The sequence below is a fragment of the Bombina bombina genome, chromosome 3, assembly GCF_027579735.1.
Source record: "Bombina bombina isolate aBomBom1 chromosome 3, aBomBom1.pri, whole genome shotgun sequence".
NCBI lineage: Eukaryota > Metazoa > Chordata > Amphibia > Anura > Bombinatoridae > Bombina > Bombina bombina.
Genome location: NC_069501.1, coordinates 754,936,789 through 754,961,693, shown reverse-complemented (window position 1 = coordinate 754,961,693; position 24,905 = coordinate 754,936,789). Strand labels below are relative to the sequence as shown.

The following is a 24,905-nucleotide window of genomic DNA, read 5'->3' as shown; positions in this document are numbered from 1 at the left end:
GTCAAGTACAAAAATCAATTAATACAGATTAAGTAAAATATATAATCAGCTATTACTACATTTTTGAAGTAAATTAAAATACATAGCTATTGCATAAGCTACCTAAGTGTCATTGAATACTCTGCCTCAATGCTGTACGACGACACTAAAGAGCTATTTAAATGAACCTTGCAATTCCTCAAGTATGTATTATGTCAATTATTAGTCATGATGAAAACACTAACTCACATTGCCTGTCCTTTATTAGCTGTGTATAATGTGTTAGAACAATTTAATATTCTGGTATTCCTAACATATAATTGTGTTTAACCCCTGCAAAGGGTCGAACCACATAGCTAAAGTCAGCTCCAAAGCAACCATGGACTACAGGGATCTAGCTGTGAGTCAATGACAACAGGCATATGTGTGTAGCTCCCAGCCATGCATATATATGCCGCTACCTAGGGGTTAGTCTTCAACAAAGGATACCAAAAGAACAAAGCAAATTTTATAACAGAAGTAAACTGAAAAGTCATTTAACATTGAATTCTCAGGCTCATTAAAGTTTAATTTGGACTTTCATGTCCCTTTATATATGCCATAAAACAGACTAATCAGATAATAAAAAAAAAGGAAAACAATAACTAATGCTATGTGCAGGAATGTATGTGAAACAATGTGCAGAAGTAACAGCTAACGGGAATGTTAACTAGCGAAAGCCAAATACACATTTTAAGTTCTTTCTTTCGGTGACCTTGTCTAAGTCATTACATTTGTATTTGCCTCAGGCACCAACATCACAGTGCAATATTGCTTGTACTCTGGAATACACATGGAGATATCTGTACTTGAACAGCACAGGAAGCTTCTTGCTCGCAATGGCCCTATTCCAACTTGTGGGCACAAACCTCAGCTAGTTAGCAATTCTGAAAGCTATACCTAAACGTGTAGCACAAAGCAAATATTTTAAAGTATATTGTTGCATGATTTTATAAAGCAAAAAAAAAAAAAAAAATCACAAAAAAATCTCTTCCAATAAATACATTTAATAATCAGAGGATCATACTTAATAATTTGATGAACATAGTAGTAGTTTGGCTACTGTAAAGGTAAAAAATAGCTATTTGGTTCTATTGTCTAAACAGATTATATCTGCATAATATTTTCAGTCTCCTCACTGAAATAATGTAACCTACTAATTAAATGCAAATTAAACATAGCATTCTAAATGTGAACAGACTACTAATTATTAACAGAACAAGAATAAACCCCCACAGGAAACAGAAAATGAGATCTACGTATCTGTCTATCTACAAACACACACATACACACACATATACAGTATATATATATATATATATATATATATATATATATATATATACATACATATATACACACACACACACACACATATATATATATATATATATACACATACACACACATACACACACACCCCACATATACATACACATGTACACACACACATATATATATATATATATATATACACACATACACACACACACATACACACGTATACGCACAGATATCTATCTATATATCTATATATATATATATATATATATATATATATATATATATATATATATATATACACACACACACACACATACATACAGTGTATATATATATATATATATATATATATATATATATATACACATACACAGTATATAAACACAGACACACACACACTCTAGAATGTTTATCTACAGAGAAGACCATTTTTTTTTCTTAATCAATATTCCAGTACATTAATGGAAGATCTGATTAATATGCATTTCTTAATAGGAAACAATGCATTTTGTATTGAATGGTGCACCGCATGTTGCAACCAGAATTAGAATGAGCAGTTAAAAGCATCAGGCTGCCTTTTGTTAATCAGCATATATTAGGAAGACAGCGAAAGTCACACTGAGAAGGCTGCGACTCGAGAAACCATATATCTGATTTATTTGGGAGCCTATAATCAATATTAATTTGTTAATTGTCAAAAAAGGCGGATAGCTGAACTGCTATCTATAGAGTTTGCAATGGGAAATCATTATGGTTGGCTGATATTAGTTCTGGTAAAATGTAACAAACAGTTGGGAATTACTTGAAGATTTAATGACACTCAGTAGAATCTGGTCAAGGTCAGACTTGGCTTATTTTGCGAGTCGTTCTACCATGTCTGATAATACAAATTTCCAAACGACTTCTAAATTTACCAAAGAGCCACCATAGAGAATTTAATCTATCTATAGTCTATTTGCAAACCTGTTCATCTCCCAAATAGCCATTCACTGATTTATCTATTTAAAGCTATACTCTTACTTGAACCAGAAATATTCCTTTGGCTAGATAAACAATACAACAGCACCATAGCATAGCACAAGCTTGTGAAAACTCAAAGAAGCAAGCTACAACATACAGGTATACCTCACTTTACAGCACTTCACTTTACAGCGATTTGCTAATACAGCGCTTTGTGGAGCTAAAAGTTCAACCTCCAAGGATTTTGAAACAGTGCTGTGATCATCGTGAGATTGCGAGAAAAGTGACTGGCACCATTTTGTTATGCACAGTTCACTCTGTTTACATCACTACAGTGCAATCTGTGTCTCAGTGCTATAGTCTGGCACATTTTACTACAGTAATTGTCACTATTTTACAGGTACAGTATTTATTGAATACTGTACTGTGCTGTGCTAGCACTATTGCACCCCTAATATATGTTAGATCAAACATGTCCCTAACCTGCTGTATGAGCGGGGTATACTTGTAAATAAAAGGGACAAAATAAACTAGATTTTTCTTTGCATAAATGTTTTGTAGATTATCCATTTATATAGCCCATCTGGTAGTGTTTTTGTAAAAATATATGGTTTTGCTTATTTTTAAGAACATTGTGCTGATTTTCAGACTCCTTACGAAGCCCCAGAGTGTCAGATGTATACATGCGTTCAGGCTCCTGCAGGCTCCTGTTTATGTTATCTGTTTTTTCATATGCAGGGAAGGGTGGGAGGGGGAAGTGTTTGCTCTTTTTGTTTTCCCAGCCCCGTTCACTGGTTGTCCCAGCCAAACATCATCAACTGTGCTAAATTTGAAGCTTCTTAGTAAGTTTTTAAAAGGTTTTACACTGGATTTTTAGATCAGCATTTGTGCATATTCTTCTTTATAGTGGTGTCTATTACATGCAGTTATATGAAAATTGGTGTATACTGTCCCTTTAATCCTTCCTTGGTGGAGATTTTATTTTCTCATCTTAAAGGGACAGTCAACACCAGAATTGTTGCGGTTTTAAAATATAGATAATGCCTTAATTACCCATTCCCCAATTTTAAATATCCAACACAGTTATAATTATACGTTTTACCTCTGTAATTACCTTGTATCTAAGCTTCTCCAGACTGCCCCCTTATTTCAGTTCTTTTGACAGACTTGCATTTTAGCCAATCAGTGCTCACTCCTCAGTAAATTCATGTGTATGAGCTCAATGTTATCTATATGAAACACATGAACGAATGCCCTCTAGTAGTGAAAAACTGTCAAAATGCATTTAGATTAGAGGCGGCCTTCAAGGTCTAAGAAATTAGCATATGAACCTCCTAGGTTCAACTTTCAACTAAGAATACCAAGAGAACATCGCAAAATTGGTGATACAAGTACATTGGAAACTTGTTTAAAATTACATTCCCCATTTGAATCATGAAAAAAAAAAAAAATTGGACTTAACTGTCCCTTTAATATAAAGGCCTTACAAAGACAAAAAAATGGCATTTAATTGCACCATCTCATAAGTCACACACACACAGTCTGCAAGAAATCAGAGTAACACTAACAATTGCCTATGTGCTCCCTTACAATCTCTGGCTATGTTAAAGCATTTGCAGCCTTTTTTTTCTCTAACACATGAGACCTCATATCTTTGAGCCCTTATAGCTTTTTGTGCAATATTTTTTTTAGATATGTTATGAGTGTAACTATACTTTGTAATGTATTTTTGATGAGTTTTGTGACACTTTTGTGTTTTGCAAAACAGTTAAACAGAGCAGTGAGGTCGCTCTAACCCACTGCGTGTTAACTTGATTTGAGTTTAAGCGATCGTGTTTACTTTCAACTTGTAATATGAGCAAAAACAAAAATGCGCACAAACCACCACAATAAAATCCTTATTGCTTGCGTGTAACTTAAAGTGCCACTCATAATCTGGTCCTTTGTACACAGATGTTTTTTTCCAGTGCATTTCCGAATTTACAGAGAGCCTTATGAATAGATTTCCCATAGGTGAAAACATGGTGTCATCAGGCAATACTCCCTTCACATCCCTCAGACAAACACTGTACTTAGAGAGGAACTGGGCTTCAATATGCTTAGAAGAGCCTTTTACTAAAGAATTAAGCACATCAAGCTTCACCGCCTCCTAAGGAGGCAGAGTTTTAAAACTGAGGTATGAGCGAGGTGGGAGGTGTATTTATATGCATTTGAGGTTTAGGCAACTTTGCATCCTCCTGGTAGGAATGTGTATCCCATCAGTAACAAGCTTGTGGACTCTCACCATCTATATGAAAGAAAATAATCAGTTATCAGTGGAAAATTAGCACCCAGCAGTAAACTTTTGTTATTACGTAATATGAAAGAAGAGAAGTTTGATGATCCTTTCCTTAAAGAAAAAAGCAAATTCATTCAGTTTTTTCTATTCAAAATCTTGGACCACAGGTTAGAGGGCTTCAATAGTGCCTTCAAATTTTCAGTTATAATTAGATGTCACCATTAATCTTCCTATCTTTCATATTGAGTTCCTTTCATTATTATTTAATACCTGCCATTTAATAAAACAAGATCTAACATTAGGCTTTTGTAACCTTTATATTTTAAGTACAAAGTAAAACAATACTTCTAGTCTAAGTAAAAAGTCACAGGAACCTATATAAAACAAAAGCAAGTCTCTGCTTGGATGGATCAATTTATACATCGCAGAAGAACAATACAGAAGAAATCTGTAAAGCGGACAATGCCATTGCAGATTGGTAACCTTAAAGTAATTGTTTCTTGCACAGAGAAGCTTTTCATTTCCCTGCGGGCAAACACCTAGCCAAAGAACTCTCCAGCCTGTCTTTGCTTTTGAAAACTGGTCACATTTGTTTGTTCTGCCATACAAACAGGGCACGTAAACCCTGAGTGAAAGAGAAGCAGTGGTAGAGCTGTTTAGATGACATTTACAGTGCTGCTTTGCAAAGACTGGGGCCAAACAGAGTATTACTGTTCTCTAGGGGATAACATGATCTGTCAAGTGACCACAGCATTATATCACACACATATAAGCACTTTTTCATTTAGCTTTAGTATTTAACTTATAGAAATAAGCATGTTCCATCTCACCCAACGTAATCAAAATATATTCCTTTTTCAAAAATGTTTAACTGAACAAAATAAATACATAAAAATGGTTCTGAATTCTAAATGTTTGGGTAGCAGAGCAGAGCTCAAAAGCAAGAATAGTTTATCAGTTATTTACAAACGCAAATGGAAACCTATGAACATCTAAAAACGAGATAAACATGATTAATGCTCATACACAATTTTGGCATACAGCAGCAAAAATCTATTTAGGTGAAGTTTACTATTTAACATTCCAATGTCAAGTCAAAAGGCAGGAATGTGAATTCATATCAGAGAATGCGGATTTAACAAACAGCCTCTAAAGCTACAGTCTTTATTTACATTTGTTAAAAGAGGCTAAAAAGTGAATTTATAACCTTGGATCAGTTTACATTTGAAAAACAATAATCTGATCTTTTGAACACCCCCTGTACCAAACATATCAATGCAGAAAGTGTTTAAAAGGGTTCACTTACCTTCATGTTCTTATCTCCACTATTGTCAATGTAATGCAAGTCATATTCACCTTAGACTAGTTTAATTTTTTTAAATTATTTTCTGCTTAGAAAAGAAAATGCTCTGACAGCAACATTTTTTAATTTGTATTTGCTTCAAGCAGAGAGGTTTTGTTAGTGCCAGATGCCGACTTAAACCTCACTCTCCCCTACAAAAATCTGCATCACAAAAAGCCCCATTACTATTTACGGGAAGCAGCTTGTGGCTAGATAGGCAGACCCTTTTCTCTATAGACACAAACGACTAACATGCAGACCGTGCATGCTGTAATGTATGTCTGCATGTTGGCTACTTCCAGACTTCACAGATATATATATAACAAATGAGTATCGTTAGTCTCAAACAGAGCAAGAAGTAACTGATAATGCAAAGAGGAAAGATAGTAACAGATCTTTTCCGGAAACCTCGGAGTTACATGAATAAAATAAGTATTATTATTCTTAGGACTGCATACACAGACACATGAGTTTTGAATGATGTACAATTTTTTAACATACATATATATATATATATATATATATATATATATATATATATTATAGCATATATATAATATCAGCAATTGTAGAAAAAACACACAAAATAAATGTTTTTAAATGTGCAATGTTTTGCAGTCAGTGGACAAGTCCTTTAGTATTTACTCTTTGTTGTAACTGATTAAGGGTAGCTACAATAGTGCCCCAAGGATCAAACAATCACTGTGTAGAATAGTTAAGGTCAATGTCCAGAATTCTGCAAGAGCCACTTAAGCCTCTCAATTATTCACTAATTTGCTAGAATAAAACATTTTCACCCACTATGCTTATTAAAACATGTTACAGGGAAATACATTGAGTTGTTTGTCCCTTGAAAAACTATTACATGGCTCATAAAAATAAATACATAAAATATACAGTCATATACAGTCTAATCCTCTGATAACAGCATTAAAACACAACATGCAAAGATTTCCAACATTCCCCCTGTCTCTCAGTAAGATCAGTCTTTGTTCCCAACATGGCAAGGAAGATCCTATATTTAAACTATGAGAACAAAAAGTACAATGCCAGTGTGGATTGCTTGACATATCTATTCACCTACAGTATGTGCTTTCCTTTCACCTTATTAAACTCTAATAGAAGATAACCTCTAAACATTTTTATTTTTTCTCTGCAATTATGGACACAAAAATACAACAGTTCAAGAAACTACAATACACAAATCTAGTGGTACAGAATGGTTATCATCATAAAAACAACTTAAAAACCTGAAACATAACAGCCCAAAATAAAATCTGACAGGAGCGTGAAATGTGAAGCTTAAAACAGACAAGAAACCCAAATTTAGAATATGTAATTTTAAAGTTTCCAATTTACTTCTGTTATCAATTTTTCTTCATTCTCTTAGTATCCTTTATTTAATGAACAGGAAGCACTACTGGGAGCTAGCTCAACACATTGCTAAGACAATGATAAGATGTATATATGTGCAACCACCAATAAGCAGCTAACTCTCAGCTCCTGAGCCTACAAAATGTATACTTCTCAACAAAGGAAACCAAGAGAACCAAGCAAATTAGATAATATAGGTAAATTCGAAAATTGCTTAAACTGTATGCTGGTATCTGGGTTTTATATAATTTAATGCACAAGCATGTTTCACAGCTTCTGCTTTTGTCATAACACTGGGATTTTGTAAATACAATAAACTTTCACAGTTCAGATAGACCATGCAATTTTAAGAGACTTGTAAATATACATACATGATCAAATATACATTGTTCTCTTTGTATCCTTTCTTGAAATGCATTCCTAGGTGGGCTTAGGAGCAGCAATGCAATAATGGAAGCTAGTGATTGGCAGTTACACACATGTGTCTCTTGTCATTGGCTCATCAGATTATTCAGCTAGCGTTCAGTGGTGCATTGCTTCTTCGGCACCAACGTCACCTGGGTTTACACCTGACTATATGCAAGCAGTAGTGGGATACTAAAATGCTCTAACAGATAACAGCGTTTTCTTTTTTGCATTAATCTCCCTTTAAGTCAGCACAGCCAGGTACATAATTTATCAGTCCCAAAATAAAGCACAGCTATGCTTTAAACGTGGTTTAGTGAAGGAGCCATCTATGTTCAAATGATTGCCTGGGGCAAGACTTTATATATTTACTTAAAAGATGTGTTAGCTAAACTATAACGAAATGGGGAGAAGTGTTTTGTTCCCCGTTTATGTGCATGGTTTAAAGGTTAATTGTATTTATTGAGTTAAATGCGTTTGAGAGAGGTTGATTAAGTTGTAGATTAATGTAGCAGCTGCAAGTTAAAAGGGATATGAAAGCCCAAATGTTTCCTTTATGATTTAGATAGAGCGTGCAATTTTAAGAAACTTTCTAATTTACTCCTATCATCAATTTTTCTTTGTTCTCTTGCTTTGTTGAAGGAGCAGCAATGCACTACTGGTTGCTGACTGAACACATGGGTAAGCCAATGACAATCGGTATATATCTATATATATATATATATATATATATATATAAATCTATATAGTGGATATAAAAAGTCTACACACCCCTGTTAAAATGTCAGGTTTCTGTGATGTAAAAAAATGAGACAAAGAAATTATTTCAGAACTTTTTCCACCTTTAATGTGACCTATAAACTGTACAACTCAATTGAAAAACAAACTGAAATCTTTTAGGTAAAGGGAAATAAAACTAAAAAACTAAAATAATATGGTTGCATAAGTGTTAACACCCTTAAACTAATACTTTATTGAAGCACCTTTTAATTTTATTACAGCACTCAGTCTTTTTAGGTATGAGTTTTTCAGCATGGCACATCTTGACTTGGCAAGATTTGCCCACTCTTCTTTGCAAAAACACTCTAAATCTATCAGAATGCAAGGGCATCTCCTGTGCACAGCCCTCTTCAGATCACCCCACAGATTTTGAATTGGATTCAGGTCTGGGCTCTGGCTGGGCCATCCCAAAACTTTAATCTTCTTCTGGTGAAGCCATTGCTTTGTTGATTTGGCTGTATGCTTTGGGTCGTTTTCATGCTGAAAGATGAAGTTCCTCTTCATGTTCAGCTTTCTAGCAGAAGCCTGAAGGTTTTGTGCCAATATTGTCTGGTATTTGTAACTGTTCATTATTCCCTCTACCTTGACTAAGGCCCCAGTTCCATCTGAAGAAAAACAGCCCCAAAGCATGATGCTGACACCACCATGCTTCACTGTGGGTATGGTGTTCTTTTGGTTATATGCAGTGTTGTTTTTGCGCCAAATATATCTTTTGGAATTATGGCCAAAAAGATCAACTTTGGTTTCATCAGACCAGAACACCTTTTACAACATGCTTTTGGGAAACTTCAGATGTGCTTTTACAAAATTTAGCCAGGCTTGGATTTTTTTTTTGTAAGAAAAGGCTTCCGTCTTGCCACTCTGCCCCATAGCCCAGACATATGAAGAATACGGGCGATTGCTGTCACATGTACCACACAGCCAGTACTTGCCAGATATTCCTGCAGCTCCTTTAATGTTGCTGTAGGCCTCTTGGTAGCCTCCCAGACCAGTTTTCTTCTTGTCTTTTTAATAGTCAATCTCCACCCACCAATAGCCTGATTTGGAGGTGGCATCAGGACTTGTTTCTGGAGTTTAAACAGCGAATAGTCATTATTTTAGCAACTTTTCTATCGTTTAGCTTTTTTTTTTTCTTATCTTCGCTGAAGCCAATTAGGGACAGATAAGGGTGCTTAGACAGCCTGCCATGTGCACTCATAGTTATCTTAATGGGAAAACTCTTAAAGGAACAGTATATACCAATTTTCATATAACTGCATGTAATAGATACTACTATAAAGAATAATATGCACAGATACCGATATAAAAATCCAGTATAAAACTGTTTAAAAACTTACTCAGAAGCTTCCAGTTTAGCTCTGTTTAAAAGGTTACTGGAACACCCACTGCAAGTGGAAAATATCAGACATTCCCCCCTCCCTCTGCATTTAAAAAGACCCTTTACACAAACAGAAGCAAGCTGGAGTAGGTATACATCGGTATTCACCTAAAACTTTGGGGGGCTTGGTTAGGAGTTTGAAAATCGGAGAAATGTTATTTAAAAATAAGCAAAACTATCCATTAAAAAAAAAAAAAAAAAGACTTTATGGGCTATATAAATAGATCATCTACAAAACATTTATGCAAAGAAAAACAAATTGTATAATGTTCCTTTAAATTACAAGGAAATGGGGCAAAATAATAAAGGTACATATTTTTGTCACTACTCATAATTAAACATTTTTATAATAAAAGCTGAAATGTTTTTCTGCCCCTTAAAGGCAAAATGGAATAAAATATTTTTAACTAATATTGTCTTCTTTAGCTAGAATTATTTTTTATGAGTCTGTTATTCATTAAAATTAGAAAGTCAGTAAACAGACAAGGTAAGACAATACTGGACTTCAAAATGAATTCAAAGCAAGTATAGCAGAATCTGTTTTAAAAAAGAGGCTATCATAGCCTTAAAATGCCTGACATATAATTAAATAAATAATACAATGTAGCATAAATGACCTTTTCATTTCAATCCAGGATAGCAATTATACAGAAATGGGTAGCGCTTACAAATGGCTATATTATTCATGCATTACACATTACAGTTTAAAACGACGTATCCAATTATTAGGATTTACTCTAAGAAAACCCTATCAATATTTTTATGTGACTTACTAACAGAAGCTAATGCAATAATCTGGTTAAGTATGCACAATATAACCCAGGAGATTCATTTGTTATAAACATCAAGTGTTGCTAATAACATTTGATATTCATTTAATGTTGTATTGCACAAACAGCAGAAAATTAAATAGGATAACACATTGTTTGGTTTTCTTTTTGTTTGTTTTTCCACAGAGTTTCCAAGCTGTCTACTACAGTTCTGGGAAATCCCATTAGGAAAAAAAAAAAATTAGAATATGATTTGATTTCCTACATTTAGGGTCACACTTTTTTTAAAGGGACAGTCAACTTGAAAATGTTTATTGTTTAAAAAAAGATAGATAATCCTTTTTTTTACCCATTCCCCAGTTTTGCATAACCAATACGGTTATATTTATATACTTTTTACCTCTGTAATTACCTTATATCTAAGCCTCTGCAGACTGCCCCCTTATTTCAGTTCTTTTGACAGAGTTGATACAACTCATAGGTAAATCCACAGGAGTGAGCACAATCTATATGTCACACATGAACTAGATCCGTCTAGCTTTGAAAAACTGTCAAAACGCACTGAGATAAGAGGTGGTCTTCGAGGGCTTAGAAATTGGCATATGAGTCTACCTAGATTTAGCTTTCAACAAAGAATACCAAGAGAACATAGAAAATTTGATGATAAAATAAATTTGAAAGTTGTTTATTTGGATAATACAAAAACTATGAATATGTAACAAATCAATAAAATTGTAATGCCACACATATAGCAGGCAATTTGAAAAAGTATGAGAAATAGAAGTTTGTGGTTTATACCAGAATAAAACCCAAACTGGGTCAGCATGGATAGGACCCAGTTAGCAAGTCCCCTTGGCAACTATCAACAGTGTTTATAAAAAAGGGACATGAAACAAGATTGCAATATATAATTTTAATTAAGCAAAGTAAAAAACAAACACACTTTAAAATATATTTATTATTGATTTTGCTGTTAAATACTTTGCTGTTGTGTAAAAATGTGCTTGCTCCACATTTCCTAGGGAGGCCAGAAGTTCTGTAACCTAGGTTTCCTTAAAAATACAGCCAATTGCCTAGACTAGCTACATTCTAGACAATGATTGCTACATACATTCAACAAACTCCTTAAAGGGATACTAAACCCAATTTTTTTCTTTCATGATTCAGATAGAGTATGAGATTTTAAGCACCTTTCTAATTTACTCCTATTATGATTTTTTCTTTTTTCTTGTGTTATCTTGATTTGAAAAAGCAGTACTATAAGCTTTAGAGCCGGACCATTTTTTGTTCAGCACCTGGGTAGCACTTGCCGATTTGTGGCTAAATGTAGCAAACCAATCAGCAAGCGCTACCGAGGTGCTTTACTAAAAATGGGCCGTCTCCTAACTTTTTATTGCTGCTTTTTCAAATCAAGATAACATAAGAACAAAGAAAAATTGATGATAGGAGTAAATTAGAAAGTTGCTTAAAATTGCATGCTCTATCTGAATCATGAAAGAACAAATTTGGGGTTAGTATCCCTTTAACATCTAGACCTTAGTGCAGAGGAGTCACACTCATTTAAGTCGCGGGCCATCTTCCATACAAGCAGTGATGCACCGAAATTTCGGCCGCAGAAAGTTTCGGCCGAAAATGGCATTTTTGGCTATTTCATTTTTCGTTTTTTTTTTGCCTGTTATTTTCGGTAAAATTGTGTAGCATGTTTCAAATTTGATGCTAGCCTAGAGCTGCTATTTAAGTTTATTACTTGACTTACTGTTCTGCATATAATGAGTTTTCTAGGACTATACTTTATTTGGATGTATGGTAAAAAAAAACAACTGTTAAATAGGATTCTGTTACATAGAACTAAATGAAGAATAATACAGTATATTGATATTTATAATTGTTTTAAGTAGGGATGCACCAACATTTTGGTCGCAGAAACATTTTGGCTGAAAATGGCATTATTTTTTTGCCTGTTTTCATTTTTTTCTTGGTAAAATTATTGTGTAGCATATTATTGTTTTAAGATATTTTTGTCCAATTTAAGTGTGTTACTTTCAATAAAAGTGTGGGCTTTTTTTATTGGCTCTAATTATGCAAAAAAAAACTAAAAAAAAATAATTTGAAAAAATACATTTTCGGTATCAGTTTCGGTTTTCGGTCAAGTGCATCCCGGATTTTCGGATTCGGTTTCGGTCCAGAATTTCCATTTCGGTGCATCACTACATACAAGTGCAACTCACATTGGCCGCACACTACCTACATATCTTATGTATGCTAAACAAAGCAGTGGCATTTTGCGATAACTTCATACATTTCAAAACATTGTGTTCTGTAACTCCTAATTAACTTACTCTGGCTGGATGAAACTGTCTCTAATGCTTTTAAGGTGGTGACACACACTCCACAGAGTCCGTGCTATTTTTTTGTCTAGCAGCTATGTTCCGAGCGTGCTCACAGTTTAGCATACGCATGCGCATAGTATAACATTTCCTCTGCATTATAAATAGTGAATCACAATGCTGTCTGCATAGCCACCCACTGTTTATATAGTGATAGACATATACTTGTTGTATATAATATAAAATAAATACATATAAAATATATTTATATATAGTAATGAACAAATATAAAGAAGTGCTGCATATGTCAAGTAAATCCTTATGCACTTACATACCTCCCAACATTTCAAAAATCCAAAAGAGGGATAACCCACCACCACTGAGCAAAAGTGTGATATGTGGTGGGGTTAACAAGTGGCAGAACAGAACACATATTAAGTTTATTTTAAAAAAAGTATAAGCTCTCTTTTAACTGACTTTTGTTAATAGGGGGGACGCTTTCTGTTTGACTTGTTAAGCACACCAAGCCTCTTTTCCCAGTCTGCAACCGGTAATGTGTGCTGACTTTGCTTAAAGCAAAAGTTTTAACTGACAGGAGAAGGAATATTCCTACCAAATTAAAGCAGCTACTTTTTTTTTTTTGTACAGTGTTTTTCTTATGTTTGTACATGATACTCCTGAGGTTTAGCAGGTATTAAGTGCTCTGTGTAAAACAAAAATTAATAATAATAAAATAAAAAAAGGCATTTGGAGCAGTATATAAATCCAACAAAAACTTTAGCCCTGTATACAACTTTCAAATAATTTACTTGTTCTGCCGAATGGTTCAGAGACCACTATAGATCACTCTGCAAAAAATGTAATTATTCAGCTGAGCAGACACATTGCCCTGGCTGCTGCACCCCCCACAAACTATATTGACCAATGATATGAATATTGTATAAGTAGTAGGAGGCTTTACAAGACTCACTGCAAAAAGAGCCCCTAACGTATGGGATAAACTTGTAAGGAGTAAGTTTGTGCCAACAACCTCAGAGAAAAATTGGCTAAGAAATTAAATACTGTAATTTTCCATGTGGTAAATGTGTAGCATGTGAATTCATAAGTAAAACAATATTTTTAGCAAAAGATATCAGATCAAATATTTCATTAATTGTAATACAGAGGGAGTGGTTTACTTACTGTCTTGTTCCTGCCCTAGCTTTCATGTTGGGAAAATTAGGAATTTTTTTAAGGATAGGATTAAAAAGAGCAGACACTTTCAGAAGGTCCATGACAGTAATCTATAGAGTTTGAGGTTCATTGGTATTGATAAAGGAGTAATGCATGGAAGAGGGGGAGATCAAGATATATGCTTAGTGCAAAAATAATGTAAATGGATATACAAGTTAAACACATCAACACCAAATGGATTGAATGAGAAACTTGATATGGTATGTTATTTAAGTTAATGTTAGATCTGGTCCACATTTAATTTACTACTTAATATATTTTTTCTATTTATGTAGATACTTTTAGGGATGGGTTGTATGTGCATCTGACATTGTGAATGCACTTATTTAGGTCCACAATATAGATTTAGAGCTGTGTTACATGGATATTTTTACAGCATTAGATACTATTGCAAGGTAAAATTAGTGTGCTGAAAAATGATTGAATGTAGTGATTTGTTTGTTAACTTGCAAGTTACAATTCTCCCAACCTATGGGCGGAGTTAACGATTGCTATATAAACTGAAGTAAAGCATTAAACAAGCAGCCCTGAGGAAGCCCCGTCCTGGCTTATGGGGGGGGGGGGGGGGGGGTAAAACAAGCATCAGCATTGGTGGAAGGATTTACCTGACCTGTTAGAGTACTTCAACAAGTGTTGTACCCATGTTTGATGTTATGGCTGGAGAGGCCAATCATATGAGCCAAGTATATTAATTTCTGAGCAACTGCAGCAGTGGGAGATGGACAACATGATAAGGTTGTATATTTCAGAATCTTGCTTGTGTTTGTTGAATACATACACACACACGACAGGTCTGGAAAAAATTAAGATACCACTGCAAAATTGTATGTGTCTGAGAAAAATGAAAAATGTTGTTTTATTCTATAGACCACTGACATTTCTCTCAAATTCAAAATAAAAATATGGTAATTTAGAGCATTTATTTGTAGAAAATGGCAAATGGTCAAAAAACAAACAAAATATAGATGCAGAGTTTTCAGACCTAGAATAATGCAAAGAAAACTAATGTATTAACTTTGCAAAAGTCTAGAAATCAATATTTGGTGAAATAATCCTTATTTTCAATCAAAGCTTTCATGAGTCTTGGGATACTCTCCAACAGCCTTTCACATTGCTGTTGAGTGACTTTATGCCACTCCTGGGGCAAAACTTTAAGCAGCTTGGCTTTGTTTGATGGCTTGTGACCATCCATCTTCCTTTTGATCACATTCCAGAGGTTTTTCAATAAGGTTCAGGGCTGGCCATGACAGGGTCTTGATTTGGTGGTCTTCCATCCTCACCTCGATTGACCTGGTTGTGTGGCATGTAGTATTGTCCTGCTGGAAAAATCATAATTTATGTAAGAACTTACCTGATAAATTAATTTCTTTCATATTGGCAAGAGTCCATGAGCTAGTGACGTATGGGATATACAATCCTACCAGGAGGGGCAAAGTTTCCCAAACCTCAAAATGCCTATAAATACACCCCCCACCACACCCTCAATTCAGTTTAACGAATAGCCAAGTAGTGGGGTGATAAAGAAAGGTGTAAAAGCATCAACAAAAGAATTTGGAAATAATGTGCTTTATACAAAAAATCATAACCACCATAAAAAGGGTGGGTCTCTTGCCAATATGAAAGAAATTAATTTATCAGTTAAGTTCTTACATAAATTATGTTTTCTTTCATGTAATTGGCAAGAGTCTATGAGCTAGTGACGTATGGGATAGTAATACCCAAGATGTGGAACTCCACAGAAGAGTCACTAGAGAGGGAGGGATAAAATAATAACAGCCATTTTCCACTGAAAAAAATTAATCCATATCCCAAATTATAAGTTTATTTTCATAATGAAAAGAAAAAACTTAAACATAAGCAGAGGAATCAAACAAACAGCTGCCTGAAAAACTTTTCTACCAAAAATGTCCGAAGAAGCAAATACATCAAAACGGTAGAATTTAGTAAATGTATGCAAAGACGACCAAGTTGCTGCTTTGCAAATCTGATCAACTGAAGCTTCATTCTTAAAAGCCCACGAAGTGGAGACTGATCTACTAGAATGAGCTGAGTAGAATGGAGGCAGGACCTGACCCGACTCCAAATAAGCCTGATGAAAAAAAGCTTTAATCAAGATGCCAAGGAAATGGCAGAAGCCTTCTGACCTTTCCTAGAACCAGAAAAGATAACATTTAGACTAGAAGTCTTCCTGAAATCTTTAGTAGATTCAACATAATATTTCAAAGCTCTTACAACATCCAAATGGCTAGATTACGAGTTGTGCGTTAGGCTGAAAAAGCAGCGTTAAGAGGTCCTAACGCTGCTTTTTTACGCCCCCTGGTATTAAGAGTCTTGAAGGTTTAGGGTCACCGCACATTTCTTTGGTCTTACCGCAAAACGACTTAATGAAAAGTCTTTTTTCTATGGGACTTCCATAGCGCCGGTATTACGAGTCTGTCCTGGGAGGCCAAAAAGTGAGCGGTACACCCTACCCTGTCAAGAGTCCTAACGCATTTAAAAGTCAGTAGCTAAGAGTTTTATGGTACAACGCCGTAGCATAAAACTCATAACTAAAGAGCGAAAAAGTACACTAACACCCATAAACTACCTATTAACCCCTAAACCGTGGCCCTCCCGCATCGCAAACACTATAATACATTTTTTAACCCCTAATCTGACACTCCGGACAGCGCTGCCACCTACATTATATTTATGAACCCCTAATCTGCTGCCCCCAACATCGCCGCCACCTACATTATATTTATTATCCCCTAATATGTGCACCCAATGTCGCCGCCACCTACCTACACTTATTAACCCCTAATCTGTCGCCCCCAACGTCGCCGCCACTATAATAAACATATTAACCCCTAAACCGCCACAGTCCTGCCTCGCAAACATTAGTTAATTATTAACCCCTAATCTGCTGTCCCTAACATCAACGCCACCTACCTACATGTATTAACCCCTAATTTGCCGCCCCCAACGTCGCCGCCACTATACTAAATGTATTAACCCCTAAACTAAGTCTAACCCTAACACCCCCTAACTTAAATATAATTTAAATAAGTCTAAATAAAAATTACTATCATTAACTAAATTATTCCTATTTAAAACTAAATACTTACCTATAAAATAAACCCTAAGATAGCTACAATATAACTAAGTTACATTGTATCTAGGTTAGGATTTATTATTATTTTACATGCAAGTTTGTATTTCTTTTAACTAGGTACAATAGTTATTAAATAAATAGTTATTAACTATTTAATAACTACCTAGCTAAAATAAATACAAAAGTACCTGTAAAATAAAACCTAACCTAAGTTACAATAACACCTAACACTACACTATAATTAAATAAATTAACTAAATTAACAACAGTTAAATCAATTAAATACAATTAGCTAAAGTACAAAAAAACACTAAATTACAGAAAATAATAAACAAATTACAATATATTTAAACTAATTACACCTAATCTAATAGCCCTATCAAAATAAAAAAAACCTAGCCTAAACTAAACTACCAACAGCCCTTAAAAGGGCCTTTTGCGGGCATTGCCCCAAAGTAATCAGCTTTTTTACCTGGAAAAAAAATACAAATAACTCCCCCAACAGTAAAACCCACCACCTACACAACCACCCCCCAAATAAAAAACTAAAAAAACTAAGCTCCCCATTGCCCTGAAAAGGGCTTTTGGATGGGCATTACCATTAAAAGGGCAGTTAGCTCTTTTGCAAGCCCAAAGTCCCTAACCTAAAACTAAAACCCACCCAATACACCCTTAAAAAAAACTAACACTAACCCCCTGAAGATCGACTTACTGGGAGAAGTCTTCATCCAAGCCGGGCCGAAGTCCTCAACAAAGCAGGGAGAAGTCTTCATCCAAGCTGGACGAAGTGGTCCTCCAGACGGGCAGAAGTCTTCATCCAGACGGCATCTTCTATCTTCATCCATCCGACGCGGAGCGGCTCCATCTTCAAGACATCCAGCGCGGATGTAGGTTTCGGCGATGTCAGGGGCGGCAGATTAGGGGTTAATAAGTGTAAGATTAGGGGTGTTTAGACTCGGGGTTCATGTTAGGGTGTTAGGTGTAGACATAACTTTTGTTTCCCCATAGGAATCAATGGGGCTGCGTTACTGAGTTTTGTGTGGCGGAGCTTTGTGTGGCTCCTTTGGAACAATCAAACAACAGGAATCAACTCGTGTTAACGTACCAAAGGATACGAGAGAATGGTACTTGGACGTAGACACTAAGACGTTTCACTTTACTTTGCTTCCCTGATTTGGATACAGGCTTGTAACTTTTTTAATCTTGTAAGTGTTTTTAACCGGTGTGTGGAATAAAGTTTACAAACGTCTACCTTGATATGGGCTTGCGCTTGTTTCTTTTTCTATAGGATTGCCGCATAGAGAGTGTTGGGTGACACACCTCTGAAAGTAGCTGCAGCCCGTGAATCAAGCACCTAGGAATCTCCTTGGAAACAGCTGAAATACACAGCTATTAATGGACATTTCTGGACTCTAGCTAATACTCTTACACTCAGCCTTTGGAAGTGGTAATATTATTCCCCTCTGTGTTTGAGTTGTATTTGGGTATATATATAAATATATATTGTTAAATATCTAACATCTAGTATTACATTTATTGTTTTTTATCTGTATACCTGATCATTAAGTCCTGTCCCACACCCCCTCTCTTTATTTAGTTGCGCTGCTAATACTCTGTCTTGAGACTGAGTTTTACACTGCTTTTTTGCAGGTGTTAGACTTTTTTCAGCTGGCTCTCCCCGTTGATTCCTATGGGGAAATCGTGCACGAGCACGTACGACCAGGTCACCGCTGACTAAAGCAGCGCAGGTATTGGAGTGCGGTAATGAGCAAAATGTTGCTCAATGCTCACTTCTTGCCTTTTAACAACGGGTTTCTGAAAACTCGTAATACCAGCACTGCAGGTAAGTGAGCGGTGTGAGAAAACTGCTTGTTAACACCGCATAGCCTCTAACGCAAAACTCGTAATCTAGGTGAAAGAATGAAAGGATCTCTCCAAAGAATTCTTAGGATTAGGACACAAAAAAGGGACAACAATTTCTCTATTAATGTTGTTAGAATTCACAACCTTAGGTAGAAATTTAAATGAAGTCAGCAAAACTGCCTTATTCTGATGGAAAATCAGAAAAGGAGATTCACAAGAAAGAGCAGATAATTCGGAAACTCTTCTAGTAGAAGAGATGGCCAAAAGAAACAACATTTTCCAAGAAAGTAGTTTAATGTCCAAAGAATCCATAGGCTCAAACAGAGCAGCCTGTAAAGCCTTCAAAAAAAAAATTAAGACTCCAAGGAGGAGAGATTGATTTAATGACATGCTTGATACGGACCAAAGCCTGTACAAAACAGAGAATATCAGGAAGCTTAGCAATCTCTCTGTGAAGTAAAACAGAAGAGCAGAGATTTGTCCCTTCAAGGAACTTGCAGACAACCCCTTATCCAAATCATCCTAAAAGAATGCCAGGAGAATTTATGAGAAGAACAACATGAAATATGTCTTCCAAACTCGATAATAAATCTTCCTAGAAACAGATTTACGAGCCTGTAACTTAGTATTTATCACTGAGTCAGAGAAACCTCTATGACTAAGCACTAGGCGTTCAATTTCCATACCTTCAAATTTAATGATTTGAGATCCTGATGGGAAAACGGACCTTGAGAGAGAAGGTCTGGCCTTAATGGAAGTGGCCAAGGTTGGCAACTGGACATCCGAACAAGATCCGCATAACAAAACCTGTGAGGCCATGCTGGAGCTACCAGCAACACAAACAATTGTTCCATGATGATCTTGGAAATCACTCTTGGAAGAAGAACCAGAGGCAGAAAGGTTGGTAACACCAAAGAACTGCTAACGCATCCACCGCTTCCGCCTGAGGATCCCTGGACAGGTACCTGGGTAGTTTCTTGTTTAGATGAGAAGCCATCAGATCTATTTCTGGAAGACCCCAAATCTGAACAATCTGAGAAAATACATCTGGATGGAGCAACCACTCCCCCGGATGTAAAGTCTGACGGCTGAGATAATCCGCTTCCCAATTGTCTATTCCTGGGATATGAAATGCAGAATTAGACAGGAAATGGATTCTGCCCAAGCAAGTATCCGAGATACTTCTTTCATAGCTTGGGGACTATGAGTCCCACCCTGATGATTGACATATGCCACAGTTGTGATATTGTCTGTCTGAAAACAAATGAACGGTTCTCTCTTCAACAGAGGCCAAACCTGAAGAGTCCTGAAAATAGCATGGAGTTCTAAAATATTGATTGGTAACCTCGCCTCTTGAGATTTTCAAACCCCTTGTGCTGTCAGAGATCCCTAGACAGCTCCCCAACCTGAAAGACTTGCATCTGTTGTGATCACAGTCCAGGTTGGACGTACAAATGAGGCCCCTTGAACTATATGATGGTGATCTAACCATCAAGTCAGAGAGAGTCGAACATTGGGATTTAAGGATATTAATTGTGATATCTTTGTATAATCCCTGCACCATTGGTTCAGCATACAAAGCTGGAGAGGTCTCATATGAAAACGAGCAAAGGGGATCGCGTCCGATGCTGCAGTCATGAGACCTAAAACTTCCATGCACATAGCTACTGAAGGGAATGATTGAGACTGAAGGTTCCGACAAGATGAAACCAATTTTATTCGTCTCTTGTCTGTTAGAAACAGAGTCATGGACACTGAATCTATCTGGAAACCTAAAAAAGGTGACCCTTGTATGAGGAATCAAGGGACTTTTTGGTAAATTGATCCTCCAACCATGTCTTTGAAGAAACAACACTAGTTGATTTGTGTGAGATTCTGCAGAATGTAAAGGAAACACCGCAATACCCTGTTCTCTGATTACAGAGAGTAGGGCACCGAGAACCTTTGAAAAGATTCTTGGAGCTGTCGCTAGGACAAATGGAAGAGCAACAAATTGGTAATGCTTGTCTAGAAAAGAGAATCTCAGAAACTGATAATGATCTGGATGAATCGGAATATGAAGATATGCATCCTGTAAGTCTATTGTGGAAATATAATGCTCTTGCTGAACAAAAGGCAGAATAGTCCTTATAGTCACAATTTTGAAAGTTGGCACTCTTACATAATGATTCAAAATTTTCAGATCCAGAACTGGCCTGAATGCATTTTCTTTCTTTGGGACAATGAATAGATTTGAATAAAACCCCAGACCCTGTTCCTGAAACGGAACTGGTATGATTACCCCTGAAAACTCCAGGTCTTAAACACACTTCAGAAAAGCCTGAGCCTTTACTGGATTTGCTGGGATGCATGAGAGAAAAAATCTTCTCACAGGAGGTCTTACTCTGAATCCTATTCGGTACCCTTGAGAGACAAAACTCTGAATCCATTGATTTTGGACAGAAACTGCCCAAATGTTTTGGAAGACTCTTAACCTGCCCCCTACCAGCTGAGCTGGAATGAGGGCCGCACCTTCATGCAGACTTGGGGGCTGGCTTTGGTTTCTTAAACGGTCTGGATTTATTCCAACTTGAAGGTTTCCAATTGGAACCAGATTCTTTGGGGGAAGGATTAGGTTTCTGTTCCTTATTTTGTCGAAAGGAACAAAAATGGTTAGAAGCTTTAGATATACCCTTAGGTCTTTTATCCTGAGGCAAAAAACTCCCTTCCCCCCAGTGACAGTTGAAATAATTGAATCCAACTGAGAACCAAATAACTTTTTACCTTGGAAAGAAAGAGATAGCAATTTAGACTTAGATACCATGTCAGCATTCCAATATTTGAGCCACAAAGCTTTTCTAGCTAAAATAGCTAAAGACATAGATTTAACATAAATTTTAAGGATATCAAAAATGGCATCGCAGATAAAATGATTAGCATGTTGAAGCAAGCGAACAATGCTAGACAAATCAGATCCATTTCCTGTTGCGCTAGACTTTCCAACCAAAAAGTTGATGCAGCTGCAACATCAGCCATAGAAATGGCAGGTCTGAGAAGATAGCCAGAATATAAATAAGCTTTCCTTAGATAAGATTCAAGTTTCCTATCTAAAGGGTCTTTAAAAGAAGTACCATCTTCCATAGGAATAGTAGTACATTTAGCAAGAGTAGAAATAGCCCCATCAACTTTGGGGATCTTTTCCCAAAACTCCAATCTAACTGCTGGTAAAGGATACGATTTACCAGCATTTACCATTCCTTAGAAATCATATCAGAATTCAGAAATAGCATCAGGAACTGGAAAAACCTCTGGAGTAACCACAGGAGATTTATAAACAGAATTTAAACGTGTTCTAGTTTTAATATCAATATCCAATGTAATCAACACCTCTTTTAACAAGGAACGAATATACTCCATTTTAAATAAATAAGTAGATTTGTCAGTGTCAATATATGAGGAAGGATCTTCTCAATCAGATAGATCAACATTAGAAGAGGATAATTCAGTCTGTTGTCGGTCATTTGAAATTTCATCAACTTTATGAGAAGTTTTAAAAGACCTTTTACATTTATTAGAAGGCGGGATTGGCAGACAAAGCCTTCTGAATCGCATCAGCAATAAAATCTTTTATATTCACAGGTATATCATGTGTTTTAGATGTTGAAGGAACAACAGGCAATGTACTATTACTGATGGACACATTTTCTGCATGTAAAAGCTTATCATGACAACTATTACATACCACAGCTGGAGATATAATCTCCACAAATTTACAACAGATGCACTTAGCTTTGGTAGAACTGTTATCAGGCAGCAGCATTCCAACAGTGATTTCTGAGACAGGATCAGATTGAGACATCTTGCAAACGTAAGAGAAGAAACAACATATAAAGCAAAATTATCAATTTCCTTATATGGCAGTTTCAGGAATGGGAAAAAAATGCAAACAGCATAGCCCTCTGACATAGAAAAAGGCAAGAGGCATATAGGAATGGGGTTTTTAAATAATTAAATTATTTGTCGCCAAGTATGACGCACAACGCAACTGAAAATTGTTTGGCACCAACAACATCCGGAAATGACACAACCTTGTGCAAAGAACTCGGCGTCAACTAAGACGCCGGAAATTACAAATTTGCATCATCGGACGTACCTTCGCGCCAAAAAAATTCTCGCGGCAAGAATGATGCAATAAACTTTGGCATTTTACGCCCTTGCGAGCCTAATTTTGCCCGCGAAATTTAATGAAAAAAAGCAGTCAATTTGAAAAAAAGACTAAACCCCAGGTAAGAAAAATATTTCCTAAATATGTTTTTTTTCGCCCCAAATATGAAACTGATAGTCTGCAAAAGGAAATATACATAAAGCTGACTCATGGCAAATATAAGTACAATACATATATTTAGAACTTTATATTAATGCATAAAGTGTCAAACCATAGCTGAGAGTGTCTTAAGTAATGAAAACCTACTTACCGAAAGACACCCATCCACATATAGCAGATAGCCAAACCAGTACTGAAACAGTTATCAGTAGAGGTAATGGAATATGAGAGTATATCGTCGATCCAAATAAATGAAAAGGTGATGAAAATTGGACTCAGAGAAATTCCTTATGTTTGTTTGCAAACCTCAGTCTGGCTCTTTTTTGCTTCTCATTGAAGGTTTTTTGTTTTTTTGTCTTCAATCCAGTCTCTAGGAGCCAGTTTCGAATCGTCCTCGCCATGCACTTCACCCCAACAGCCATTTGCAAATCTTTTTTTTAAGTCACTTGATGTCGTTCTACGGTTGTTGAGTGACATTCAAATAAGTTGGCGGTCATCCCGGAGAGTGGAGAGTCGTTTTTCCCACTGCCGGCCAGCTTTATTGTCCCCAATATAGGCAAGTAAAAACCTGTAAGCACTATAGCAATGCAACCCTAAAAGAGTAAAATCTCAAAATACTCTAAAGATAATGAATATGGCAACAAATAAAAGGGTGCGCTAAAAAAGGCTGCTAGCAGAGGTATCAAAAGAACTGATATATGATGTGCAATGTGTATAATATGCAATATATACAAAATGATAAAGGGGTAAAGTTTGTGTAGTAAAGTTACCTTCATATCTTAAAGATTCTACAAATTTTTTAAACATTTTACAGACTATAGCTTGGAAAGAGGATTATACACTAATTACGTGTAATGTATACTCTCTTTATACAAGCATACAACACAAATTAGGCCTTGAAGCTATAGATTACCATCTAAAAAGAGGAGGTGATATGCGTATAGAAAAGGTGGATTTTATTAAGTCCTGTATAAGATTTATCTTAGAAAACAATGTTTTTGTCATTGTTACCAGCTCTTTCTACACATTCAGGGCACGGTAATGAGCACCAACTTTGAGGCCAAGGTTGTATATGGCAAAGCTTGGGAGGCAAACTTGGTGCTCTATCGCAGATTCATTGATGATATTTTTTATCATCTGGAGAGGTGATTCAGAATTATTTGAAATTTTTATCGAAGATCTAAGAGATAGTAATTTTGGTCTGTTTTACATATGAACAGAGCAAACATAATTTAAAGGGACAGTCAAGTCCAAAAAAACTTTAATGATTCAAATAGGGCATGTAGATTTAAACAACTTTCCAATTTACATTTATCGCTGATTTTTCTTTGTTCTCTTGGAATTCTTAGTTGAAAGCTAAACCTAGGAGGTTCATATGCTAATTCTTTGATCTTGAAGGCTGCCTCTAATCTGAAAGCATTGCCAGTTTTCACCACTAGAGGGCATTAGTTCATGTGTTTCACATAGAGAACATTGAGCTCACGCAAGTGAATTTA

The 24,905-nt window shown here is 35.9% G+C and overlaps 1 protein-coding gene across 5 annotated transcripts in view; it reads right to left on the bottom strand.

The window, feature by feature from the left end:
* The window catches only part of DMD (dystrophin), a 4,487,195-nt gene that overhangs the window by 106,398 nt on the left and 4,355,892 nt on the right, over positions 1 to 24,905 (bottom strand). The window lies entirely within an intron of this gene.